The sequence below is a fragment of the Rana temporaria genome, chromosome 5, assembly GCF_905171775.1.
Source record: "Rana temporaria chromosome 5, aRanTem1.1, whole genome shotgun sequence".
Taxonomy (NCBI): domain Eukaryota; kingdom Metazoa; phylum Chordata; class Amphibia; order Anura; family Ranidae; genus Rana; species Rana temporaria.
This window is the reverse complement of record NC_053493.1, coordinates 204,421,226-204,433,885: the sequence shown is the minus strand read 5'-3', so window position 1 is coordinate 204,433,885 and position 12,660 is coordinate 204,421,226. Positions and strand designations below refer to the sequence as shown.

General features: G+C 44.1%; 1 protein-coding gene across 1 annotated transcript in view; it reads right to left on the bottom strand.

The window, feature by feature from the left end:
* LOC120940557 (poly(rC)-binding protein 3-like) overlaps window positions 1-11,845 on the bottom strand; it is a 264,353-nt gene extending 252,508 nt beyond the window's left edge. The window contains exon 1 of the mRNA XM_040353493.1: window positions 11,661-11,845. The gene's annotated coding sequence lies outside the window, so the exon portion shown is untranslated. The remainder of the gene's footprint in view (window positions 1-11,660) is intronic.
* Window positions 11,846-12,660: the final 815 nt, after the last annotated feature.

Genomic DNA, 12,660 nt, shown 5'->3' with positions numbered 1-12,660 from the left:
TCTGACCTTTCTCCAACAATCAGCACCATGGGTTCTTCTAAGCAGTTGTCTAGAAAACTGAAACTGAAAATAGTTGACGCTCACAAAGCTGGAGAAGGCTATAAGAAGATAGCAAAGCATTTTCAGATGTCAATATCCTCTGTTAGGAATGTAATTAAGAAATGCCAGTCATCAGGAACAGTGGAAGTTAAAGCAAGATCTGGAAGAAAAATATCAGACAGAACAGTTTGCAGTATTGTGAGAAAAGCAATTCAAAACCCCACGTTTGACTGCACGATGCCTCCAGAAAGATCTGGCAGACACTGGAGTTGTGGTACACTATTCCACTATAAAGAGATACTTGTACAAATATGGTCTTCATGGAAGAGTCATCAGAAGAAAACCTCTTCTACATCCTCACCCCAAAAATCGGCGTTTGAACTTTGCAAATGAACATATAGACAAGCCTGATGCATTTTGGAAACAAGTTCTGTGGACCGATGAGGTTAAAATAGAACTTTTTGGCCGGAATGAGCAAAGGTTCGTTTGGAGAAGAAAGAGCACAGAATTAAATGAAAAGAACCTCTGTCCAACTGTTAAGCATGGGGGTGGATCAATCATGCTTTGGGGTTATATTGCAGCCATTGGCACAGGGAACATTTCACGAGTAGAAGGAAAAATGGATTCAATAAAATTTCAGCAAATTTTGGATGGTAATTTGATGCCATCTGTGAAAAAGCTGAAGTTAAAGAGAGGATGGCTTCTACAAATGGATAATGATCCTAAACACACCTCAAAATCCATGGGGGATTACATCAAGAGGCGTAAACTGAACGTTTTGCCAGGGCCTTCACAATCTCCTGACCTCAACATAATTGAAAATCTATGGATAGACCTTAAAAGAGCAGTGCGTGACAGACAGCCCAGAAATCTCAAAGAACTGGAAGACTTTTGTAAGGAAGAATGGGCAAAGATACCTCAAACAAGAAGGGAAAGACTCTTGGCTGGCTACAAAAAGCGTTTACAAGCTGTGATACTTGCCAAAGGGGGCAGTACAAGATATTAACTCTGCAGGGTGCCCAAACTTTTGCAGACGCCATTTTTTTGTTTTCTGTCATTTTGAAAGTGTAAATGATGGAAATAAAATCTAACTTTTTTGGACATATTATAAGAATGTCTAATCTGTAATTTGATGCCTTTTGGAGATTTCTCCATCTTTCCTTGGCTTCGTTATGCACATTAATACAAATTTTTACGTGGGGTGCCCAAACTTTCGATCCCCAATGTGTATATATACATACTACACTGCCTGCACTGTATATGTAGTCTACACTGACTACACTGTATATATATATATATATATATATATATATATATATATATATATATATACTAAACTGCCTGCATGCCACTAACTTACCTGCCTAGTGTAGCTCAAGTTCTCAATCTTCACGTTATCACACTACATACGGCCACCGTGTAAGCAGGCTTATATAGCGTGGGCATGTACTTAGCCTCTGAGCCATGATTGGCCAAAAGCACCCTGCCTCATGGCTCAAAGCATGCAGTTCAGATGCATGCTTGGTCAATCAGCAGCCATCAATGCACTGCAAACAAACGAACAGCAGATGTTTGAGTCAAACTTACGTTTGACTCGAACATCCAGATCATCCCTACTGAGCATCACATGATATCACCTGCAATGTATTTCAGCTATCTTGCAAACATGGCCTGCTGGTGGGTCCTGAGGACATTAATTGAGAACCACTGCCCTACAGGGATATTAAAGTGTTACTAAACCCAGTAATATGAAAATAGTTCATCTGTCCCCCCACAGTGCCCACAACTTATAAATCTTCTTTTTACATTAAAATATTGCCACTGTATACCTTTTTGGCTGATCTGTATACAAAGGTCAGTGATAAACTGCACAGTTTCTAAAGTGCTGAGAGTTCAGGTAGCAGGAGATTTCCACTGCAGCCTGTATGCAGCCTGTATACCCGCCCACATGTGTGATGCCGATATCATGTGACCTGGCTAGCTCAGACAACAAGTAAATGTTCTCTCCAGCATAAAAAAACACAACTTAGCATGTGCAGGTTGGCTACTGCCTTGTATGTTAGCTGGCCTTCCCAAGATAGACAATGCAAGAAGTGAAGGATCTGTGCATACAGGATAAAACAGCCTTTTTACACAATGCAGAGCATTAACCCCTTAAGTTCCACAGTGAGTATAACATGCATGCTATGCTGCATATACAGACAGATTTTACTGTTGTTGGGTTTAGTAACACTTTAAAGCTATTGATATAACTTGCAATCAATTCTGCTTTTCTTGTATTTCCTTTTCATCTTCATACAGAATGAGCTTGTCCACTGAGCGCTGGCTTTAAGATCTGTTTTTATGGTAGCTCCTTTCACTTGCAGGGTCCCATATAGCTACTTCTTTGTGTCTGCTCACATACACACATAAAAACACATACACACACAGGCAGCCCGGAAGCTCAGGCCTAGCAATGCAAACTCACCCCTGCTTCTCCTCCAGTGAATGACTGTGGCTCCTGAGACCAGAACTAAGAGGGTGAGATATGGTGCTAGGGAGGATGGGACATGTAGTCCCACATAGGTTGATCATAGCTACCCATAGTTCACTTCCCAGCCACGATGCTTAGCGATCCGGACCAGCTGCAGTGGTATCTTCTATGTGTAAGTGCTTTACAGTAAAAAAAAAAAAAAACTTTAATACTAATTTAAATAAAACTCTAAGCGCTAGATGAATCAAGTATGGAAACATAATGTAAATAACAATATGTACCAAGTTAAATAGCCATCATGAGCCATTTACTGTTAACTTAAAAAATCGTATTATTTTCCTTTCACACATCCCTGCCCTTGTAAAAAAAATGGTTTATGGTTTGTCTTTGCCTGAATAAAGTGTTGCAGTTCCGGAGATAAAGACACTTTGAGTCAAGCAATTAAATAGCTAAATAAACGAATCAGCAGAGCAGAAGTGGCAAATTTAATTACTGCTTAGCACTAGGAAGGGGAACTAATTATGGGGTTCATGAACCACATGTCACTTGTCTTCCAAACCATGTGTTTTGATTATTCTAGCTCGGGCTTTGTAGTGTAGAAACAACCGAAGGCAGACATAAAGAATTATTCTGGCAATATGTTAACATAACAAAAATTTGGACTCCTTTCCTTCAAAAGTAACATGTAGAACTTCACACTAAGGTCTGGTTCACACCTGTGTGTTTTAGGCAAAGCGTGTTAAAAAAAGCCCTGCTTGCTGCATCTCTGATGTGCTTTCATGAAAATGTGTGTCATATAGAGTTCAACGGTAATGTCCCTAAACTGTATGTAAAATGTAAAACGCAACGCACACAAAATGTACCGCAGATATGTGAACTGGTGATAAACACACATTTCTCTATCGCAAGTTAAGGGAACAATATTAACCAATAAAAAAAAAGATACTAAACTTATTGGGAAGCTATTGCAGAATGATATGCTAGAAAACATTGCTATACCAAAGATAAAAATCCTATCTTTAATAACAGATTATTTTAACAGTAATATTAACCTGCAGTAAAACATTAATGGCTTGATTTACTAAAGAATAAAGTGCACTTAAACACTTGTAGCACCACCAAGTTCTTCTAGGACTCAACCAAATACTTAAATGAACTTCTAGCACCCAACCATGTAACACAATATACTTCTAGTACCCATCCAAGTAGAAGACCTCAATTTAGAAAAAAATCCTCTGTCTATGGTTTGACATACATTGGGCTAGATTAAGAAAGATTTAGGCGGGCGTAGCGTATCGCATATACGCTACGCCGCCGTAATTTTGACAGGCAAGTCCCGTATTCAGAAAGATTTTGCGGCCAAAGTTACGGCGGCATAGTGTATATGGGCCGGCGTAAGCCCGCCTAATTCAAAATAGGCTGGTAGGGGGCGTGTTGTATGCGAATTACTAGTGACCCCACGTATTTGATGCTTCTAACGAAAGGCGCATGCGCCGTCCGTGAAAGTATCCCAGTGCGCATGCTCGAAATCACGCCGCAAATAGTCAATGCTTTCGATGTGAACTAACTTGCGGCCAGCCCCATTCACGGACGAGTTATGCAAACGACGTAAAACGCGAAAAATTAGACGGCTGTCCGACGTCCATACTAAAAGCATCACTAAAGGAAACATTTTTTTTTGCTGAAATGACTGTTTACAGGGTATATAGATATAATAGTTAACAGATTCCTTTTAAAAACGATTAAACATAGATAAAAATCAATCATATAATGTGCCTCTTAGATGCAAAAACGAAACTGAAAGTAGTTTAGTCTTTGCATGTTATTTTATGCCTCTGTGCTGGACAGTGCCATAGAGAGTCATGGCTAGGAAAACGAAACTAAACTCTCCCATGACTTTTTTCATACGGAGCCAGACAACCAGGAAGTGTCCAGAACAGAGCAGTTTTACAGCAACATCAGAGCAAAAACGAGCAATGAGGACATGAAACCAGGACTGCAGTAAGGTAAAGGAAGCTAATTAGCTAAAAAAAATAATTCCTTTAGTGACCCTTTAACATTGAATGCGCCATATTTTTGGTGGTTTATCTTTACGCCTGAAAACGCCTTACGTAAACGGCGTATCTTACATGCGACGGGCGAGCGTACGTTCGTGAACAGGCGTATCTACGTCATTTACATATTCTCTGCGTAAATCGACGTACACGCCTCTAGCAGCCAGCGTAACTATGCAACTAAGATACGACGGCGTAGGAGACTTACGCTGGTCATATCTTAGCAACATTTAAGCGTATCTCAATTTGAGCATACGCTAAAAGATACGACGGCGCGGATTCGGACTTACGACGGCGTATCTACTGATATGCCCGTCGTAAGTCTACCTAAATCTAGCCCTATATGTTCACTTTGCCCCTATTTCACTGCACTGCACGTTTGGCAAGCTGATGCCTAATGGTCTATTTACACAAAGTCACAGTAATGGGGGTTATTTACTAAAGGCAAATCCACTTTGCACTACAAGGGAAAATTACAAGTGCAAAGTGTAGCTTTAAAGTGTAGCTTAGACCTAAAAAAAATAAAAATGTACTCACCTTGAAATGCCTGTTGCTATGCGGTCCCACAAAATCTGCCTTCCTATTCACCGTGGATCCTGACGTCAGCTCCCTCGGCTCCTAACAGCGCTAATGCTCCTGGGAAATCATGACACATCATGCCGAGCGCCTCCCCTGTGCAAGAATCGCGTTACTACTAGACCGGAAGTGACGCGATTCTCTGAGGCTACTGCTTTATGAATCTCCCTTGTTTTTGTTGATGATGGGTTGCCATCACAATGGCGTGCACTTCCGCCGCCGCCACTCGTTGTGATGGCAACCCAACTAGTTGACGGCGCGGCGCTGCAGCAGTCTTGCGCATGCGCGAGAATGTGGCGAGACGCAGGAGCTTTCTGACGCGTCATCCCCAGTATTCCCGTAACTAATTGCTTGTGGGCTTCACAATGCCCACAAGCAAAATGGGAACGATCAGCACACAAGAATATAAAGTGTGCGTTTGAAAGAACTCGGCGGAACTTTGAAATCTAGTAAGTGACACTATAGAGATATATAGAATGAGAGATGAAAGTACATAGTTTGAACATTTTAAAAAGTGTGAGTGGAACCCTGCTTTAAGTGCACTTTGCACTTGTAGTGCAAAGTGGATTTGCCTTTCGTAAATAACCCCCAATATTCCACAACTTACTATTACTCTTGTAGCAAGTTTGGCTAGTACAGCAGGACACACAGCAGTGCCTTACCTTGCACGTCAACGGAGTGGCATTGGGAAGGTGCATTGAGTTTCCTGTTACAATAAACGGTACTGCAGGTCACCGACACACATAGAAAATATTCTATTTGTTAGCAATAACATCTGCTTCACAGTTATCTTCTAGCTACAATTGCAATCTTTATCATGTGGGTGTGTATGTGCTCTTCTATATAAACAGTTTTAATCATGTTCTGTGACCAAACTCATAGAAGGACCTAATATTGTTATTTGCTGTGTCACTTAAGCTCTTCCTTATTATTGTGATACAGTCAATATTAGAAAAACTTTATGGGAACTATTTTCTGCTTCATAGGTATTCCTAAAAAAAAACAGTATGCAAGATAAATGTCTTCTTGTTCAGTTGTCAGTAGTACTTTTAGATATACAATGATGAGGAGCACTTACTGGCTCCGACGCTAAACCCATACACATAGAATGGGTGTTTTCTTATTTATAATATTTTAAACAAACAGCAAACAAACTGAGCTGTAGCAGCTCTGTATGACCCAGCAGGGCATATGCCTGAAGGATCGAATGAGCTTGTTGGTGTAACACACCCAGGGAGAGGTACAGCAAGCACAGCTTCCAATGGGGCCAGGCAGTGAGACCAGGCGACAATATTCCATTATATTGACATCAAGGGTTATCCATCATAGGTTTAAGCAACATTACTTCATACACAAATCCTCCCAGTGTTAAGGAGAGAAATTGGGCCACATAGTATAATTACGTTTAAAAAGTGGTCATTTATTAAATAAAATATGAAATGGTCACTCACATTTGAGAAGACAAGTAAAAGCAAATAGGATCAAAATAACGCAGTGGCATCATCAGAGCCCCTCCTGATGCATTTCTCCTAATAAGGCATCATCTGATGCCTTATTGCCCATTCTTCTCTGCAAAATAGCTCAAACTGTCAGATTAGATGGAGAGCGTCTGTGAACAGCAATTTTCAGCTATGTACAGTTATTATTCATTTGTCTGGCATTCAACATTTTTTCTTTCAAAGATTTTTATTTGTTTAAAACAGGCATACATGAAATACAAATTTCCAGAGAGGCATTTAAAGAGCCTATATCAAGAGTAACAGTTGAGGTCAGAGCTGGCCCTACCATGGGACCCAATGGGACCATTGGTCCCAGGCGGCAGGTTCTGAGGGGCGGCACATTGATGCCTAGGAAAACACTGGTCCCGCATGATCACTCCGCTCCACACGCCCGCCCCGCTCCACCCCCTCTCCTCACCTCCCCTCATTTCACTGTGTGGATGCCCTGGCGCCGCTGCTATTACATATAAATCTGTAATAGCAGATCACAGCTGGCCGCCCCCTCCCATCCTCTCCGCGGCTCCCCCCATTGCTGCTGACAAGAGAAAGTCAGTTTTCAGGCTGACGGCCAACAGCGTGAAGGGGGAGGAGCTTTCTGCTGAGTGGAGACCACATGATGAAAGAGGGATTACTGCTGACACTGAGAGAAAGTAAGTGCCAGCGCCACTAATCCCATCTCCACCTGCCTCTGTCTAACTCCCATACCATCCCTGCCTGTGTATAACTCCCATACCCCCTCCCTACCACCCCTGCCTGTGTCTAAACATACCTACCACCCATGCCTGTGTCTAACCCCCCCTTCCTACCACCCCTGCCTGTGTCTAACCCCCATACCCCCTCCCTACCACCCCTGCCTGTGTCTAAACCTACCTACCACCCCTGCCTGTGTCTAACCCCCCTTCCTACCACCCCTGCCTGTGTCTAACCCCCCTTCCTACCACCCCTGCCTGTGTCTAACTCCCATACCCCCTCTCTACTACCCCTGCCTGTGTTTAACTCCCATACCCCCTCCCTATCACCCCTGCCTGTGTCTAAACCTACCTACCACCCCTGGCTGTGTCTAACCCCCTCCCTACCACCCCTAGCTGTGTCTAACCCCCCCTACCACCCCTGGCTGTGTCTAACCCCCTCCCTACCACCCCTGGCTGTGTCTAACCCCCTCCCTACCACCCCTGCCTGTGTCTAACCCCCTTCCTACCACCCCTGCCTGTGTCTAACTCCCATACCCCCTCCCTACCAGCCCTGCCTGTGTCTAAACCTACCTACCACCCCTGCCTGTGTCTAACCCCCCTTCCTACCACCCCTGCCTGTGTCTAACCCCCCTTCCTACCACCCCTGCCTGTGTCTAACTCCCATACCCCCTCCCTACTACCCCTGCCTGTGTGTCTAACTCCCATACCCCCTCCCTATCACCCCTGCCTGTGTCTAAACCTACCTACCACCCCTGGCTGTGTCTAACCCCCTCCCTACCAGACCTGGCTGTGTCTAACCCACCTACCACCCCTGGCTGTGTCTAACCCCCTCCCTACCACCCCTGGCTGTGTCTAACCCCCCTACCACCCCTGGCTGTGTCTAACCCCCTCCCTACCACCCCTGGCTGTGTCTACCCCCCTCCCTACCACCCCTGCCTGTGTCTAACCCCCCTTCCTACCACCACTGCCTGTGTCTAACTCCCATACCCCTCCCTACCACCCCTGCCGGTGTATAAACCTACCTACCACCCCTGGCTGTGTCTAACCCCCTTCCTACCACCACTGGCTGTGTCTAACCCCCCCTACCACCCCTGGCTGTGTCTAACCCCCTCCCTACCACCCCTGGCTGTGTCTAACCCCGCTTCCTACCACCCCTGCCTGTGTCTAACTCCCATACCCCCTCCCTACCACCCCTGCCGGTGTCTAAACCTACCTACCACCCCTGGCTGTGTCTAACCCCCTCCCTACCACCCCTGGCTGTGTCTAACCCCCTCCCTACCACCCCTGCCTTTGTCTAACCCCCTTCCTACCACCCCTGCCTGTATCTAAACTCCCATACCATCCCTTCCCGAGTCTAAACCCCCCACTACCCCTGCCGCCTGTGCCTTACCCCCTCCCTACCGCCCCTGCCTGTGTCTAACCCCCATACCACCCCTGCGTGAGTCTAAACCCCCCACCACCCCTGCCTCTGTATAACCCCCTACCACCCCTGCCTGTGTCTAAACCCCCATACCACCCCTGCCTGTGTCTAAACTCCCCGCTCACCACCCCTGCCTGTGTCTAACCCCCCTCCCTACCACCCCTGTGTCTAAACCTACCTACCACCCCTGGCTGTGTCTGACCCCCTCCCTACCACCCCTGCCTGTGTCTAACCCCCCTCCCTACCACCCCTGCCTGTGTCTAACCCCCTCCTTACCACCCCTGCCTCTGTCTAACCCCCCTAGCACACCTGCCTCTGTCTAACACCCCTACCACCCCTGCCTGTTTCCAACCCCCTCCATACCACCCCTGCCTGTGTCTAAACTCCCATACCATCCCTTCCCGAGTCTAAACCCCCCACCACCCCTGCCGCCTGTGTCTTACCCCCTCCCTACCGCCCCTGTCTGTGTCTAACCCCCATACCACCCCTGCCTGAGTCTAAACCCCCCACCACCCCCACCTATGACTCTGAACTGGCATCGCAATCCCCACGCGACACTCAAGCCGTAAGGTATCAGTTTCCGGGAACCTGGTGAAGCTCTCCCGGCCCCCCCGAATGGGAGTATACTGCCCAGAAAGCCACTCCATATTTCTGGAGAGTGACCATCACCATGGATAGGCATTGAGCTTTGCGTATGGAAGAGTGGTTTAAGTGCCTAGCCTTTGTGAACAGCAACTTTCAAGTCTTGCCACAGATTCTTAATTAAATTTAGGTCTGGACTTTGACTGAGCCATTTTAACACATACATATATGCTTTGGTCTAAACTACGTCATTGTGGCTCTGTCTGTATGTTTTGGGCCTTTGTCTTCCTGGAAGGTGAACCTCTGCCCCAGTCTCAAGTCTTTTGCAGACTCTAACAGGTTTTCTTCCAAGATTTACCTGTATTTAGCTCTATTCATCTTCCCATCAACTCTGACCAGCTTCCCCGTCCCTGCTGCCATCATGTTTCACGGTGAGAATGGTGTGTTCAGGGTGATGTGTAGCAGTTTTCGGCCACACATAGTGTTTTGCATTTAGGCCAAAAAGTAAAATTTTGGCCTCATCAGACCAGAGCACCTTCTTCCACATGTTTGCTGTGTCACCCACATGGCTTCTCGCAAACTGCAAATGGGACTTCTTATGGCTTTCTTTCAACAATGGCTTTCTTCTTGCCACTTTGCCATAACGACCAGATTTGTGGAGTGCATGACTAAGGGCCAGTTCACACCAGACGCAGTTGCGTTCAGTTCCGTGCGCATTTTTTCTGCACAAAGTGCATGCACAGTGTTTTCCATGTATTCCAATGGCTCTAGTTCACACCATGCAGTCAGTTTCCGGTCAGTTTCTGCACCGGAAACTGACCGGGAACTGACTGCATGGTGTAAACTAGAGCCAACTAGAGCCATTGGAATACATGGAAAACACTGTGCATGCATTTTGTCCAGAAAAAATGCGCATGGAACTGAACGGAACTGCGTCTGGTGAATTGGCCCTAATAGTTGTCCTGTGGACAGATTTTCCCAACTGAGCTGTGGATCTCTGCAGCTCCTCCAGAGTTACCATGGGCCTATTGGCTGCTTCTTTGATTAATGCTCTCCATGCCAGGCTTTTCAGTTTAGGTTTATGGCTATACCTTGGTAAATTTGCAGTTGTGCCATACTCTTTCCATTTTCAGATGATGGATTGAACAGATGATGGTGCTCTGTGAGATGTTCAAAGCTTGGGATATTTTTTTATAACCTGACCCTGCTTTATACGTCTCTACAACTTTATCCCTGACCTGTCTGGTGTGTTCCTTGGCTTTTATGATGCTGTTTGTTCACCAATGTTCTCTAACAAACCTGTGAGGGCTTCACAGAACAGCTGTATTTATACTGAGATTAAATTACATACAGGTGGACTCTATTTACTAATTAGGTGACTTCTGAAGGCAATTGTTTCCACTAGATTTTAGTTAGGGGTGTCAGAGTAAAGGGGGCTTAATACAAATTAATACAAATGCACGTCATACTTTTCAAATATTTATTTGTAAAACATTTTAAAAATCATTTATAATTTTCCTTCCTCTTTACACTTCCACTTCACAATTATATGCCACTTGTGTTGGTCTATCACATAAAATCCCAATAAAATACATTTATGTTTTTGCTTGTAACATGACAAAATGTGGAACATTTCAAGGGGTATGAATACTTTTTTAAGGCACTGTACTTACATTGGTCAAGCTTGGGAAACTTGCTATACCTAAACCTTAACTTTTACAATATTCACACAAAAACATTAAAAAGAATCAGCTTGATTGTATTTAGTGTTGCATTGCTTTGTGACAAATGTATAGAGCGTGAGAGAACCATATTGAATGTTGCTTACTGCCGGTATATCATATAGTGTAAAGTGTACGTAACATGTATATATAAACAATAACCATCATAAGCACATTACCTCTGCCATTTAAACAAATCATTGTAGCATAGAACACAGTTAATAATTTAGACCCTTACTCCATGTAATGTTTATACAAATCTACAGATAAATGTTATTGGCTTTAAAATAAAATTGCTTTGCCCTAGTCCTAGCTGAAATCATTATATTTTGAGAGGTTGGTGAGATTGCTGCTTTCAAAAGCTTTCTAATGTCTAAATAGATGCTACCAAGGAGTTTGCTGCTTCGTAGAAAATATGATGTATGCCAAATTTATTGCATTTTGAGTTATTTCGATAACTGATACGCTCTGGTAGCTTATGCTGGTGTTGGGATCCAACAAGTTATTTAACATAAACATTTCTTGCTCTAAACTAGCAGGAATTGAGATGAAAACTCAATATTGTATTAATGCAGATAGGAAACACAGAAAAAGTCAGCATTACCTTCAGGATAATGGTGTCCCGCTTATGCTCTCTAAAAGAGATATGACCACACAGCTGCCCATCTCCCAGGATGCACACAAAGATATGATATCTGCTTATTTCAGTCAGTCTCCCCAAAAGAATGCTCTTTTTATGCTTGTATGAAATAGCTCATTCTCATGGCATTCATTTATATGCACACTCTGCTTCTTTCCTGCTCACTACAAAAATAAAAGGAGCCTGTGGAACATGGATGAGGGGGAATCAGCCCATTTGTGAAAGGCTGAATGTACAATTACAATTCATTCCTACAGTCAGATGACGGGGCCCGTAACACCCTATACATTGTTCGCAGGAAAAAAATTGCACAATATAGTCACAGATTAATACTGAGCAGCAAAAACTTCGGCTGGCCATATTATCTTACTGAAGGTGTTTGAAGCATGAATTGCAGGGGGAATTGATATCCGTTTGCATTCATCCAATTTACCTGCATTATCCTTCTGGGATTTGTGGCATTAAACAACAGCTTCTACAGGTCAAGAGTGCTAACTTAATTATATTACTTCCCCCTACATCACTGCTACTTCACCATGAAGGGAAGACTGATGTAGGGGGTCAGCTGCGAACAAAAGAAGGTCCCCGTGATCACAGGGTGACAGAATGAACAACCATGTTGTCTCTGAACTTGAATGGATACCGGTTTGTCATTGAAATGTTCGGTAAAATGAAAACAAGACATTAATCCTTTTCGCTGAACAGATGCCAGGTTTTGCTCGCTGGCAGAATATCTCATACTAATTCTTTGCAAAAGGAATAATTTGTCTCGTTCATTCATCTCTGTCTAGGATTCCTATTGTACAAGTTACTGTCACAAGAACGTAGACATTGCTTGGATAACCTATGACTACACCGTTGGGATTTGGGCATCTCTGGCCTATGTAGGAGCTCTGAGCTATATTTATGTGTACAGCTGTGAAAATTGTTATTATTAATATTTTTATTGCTTCCGAAAGGGGAC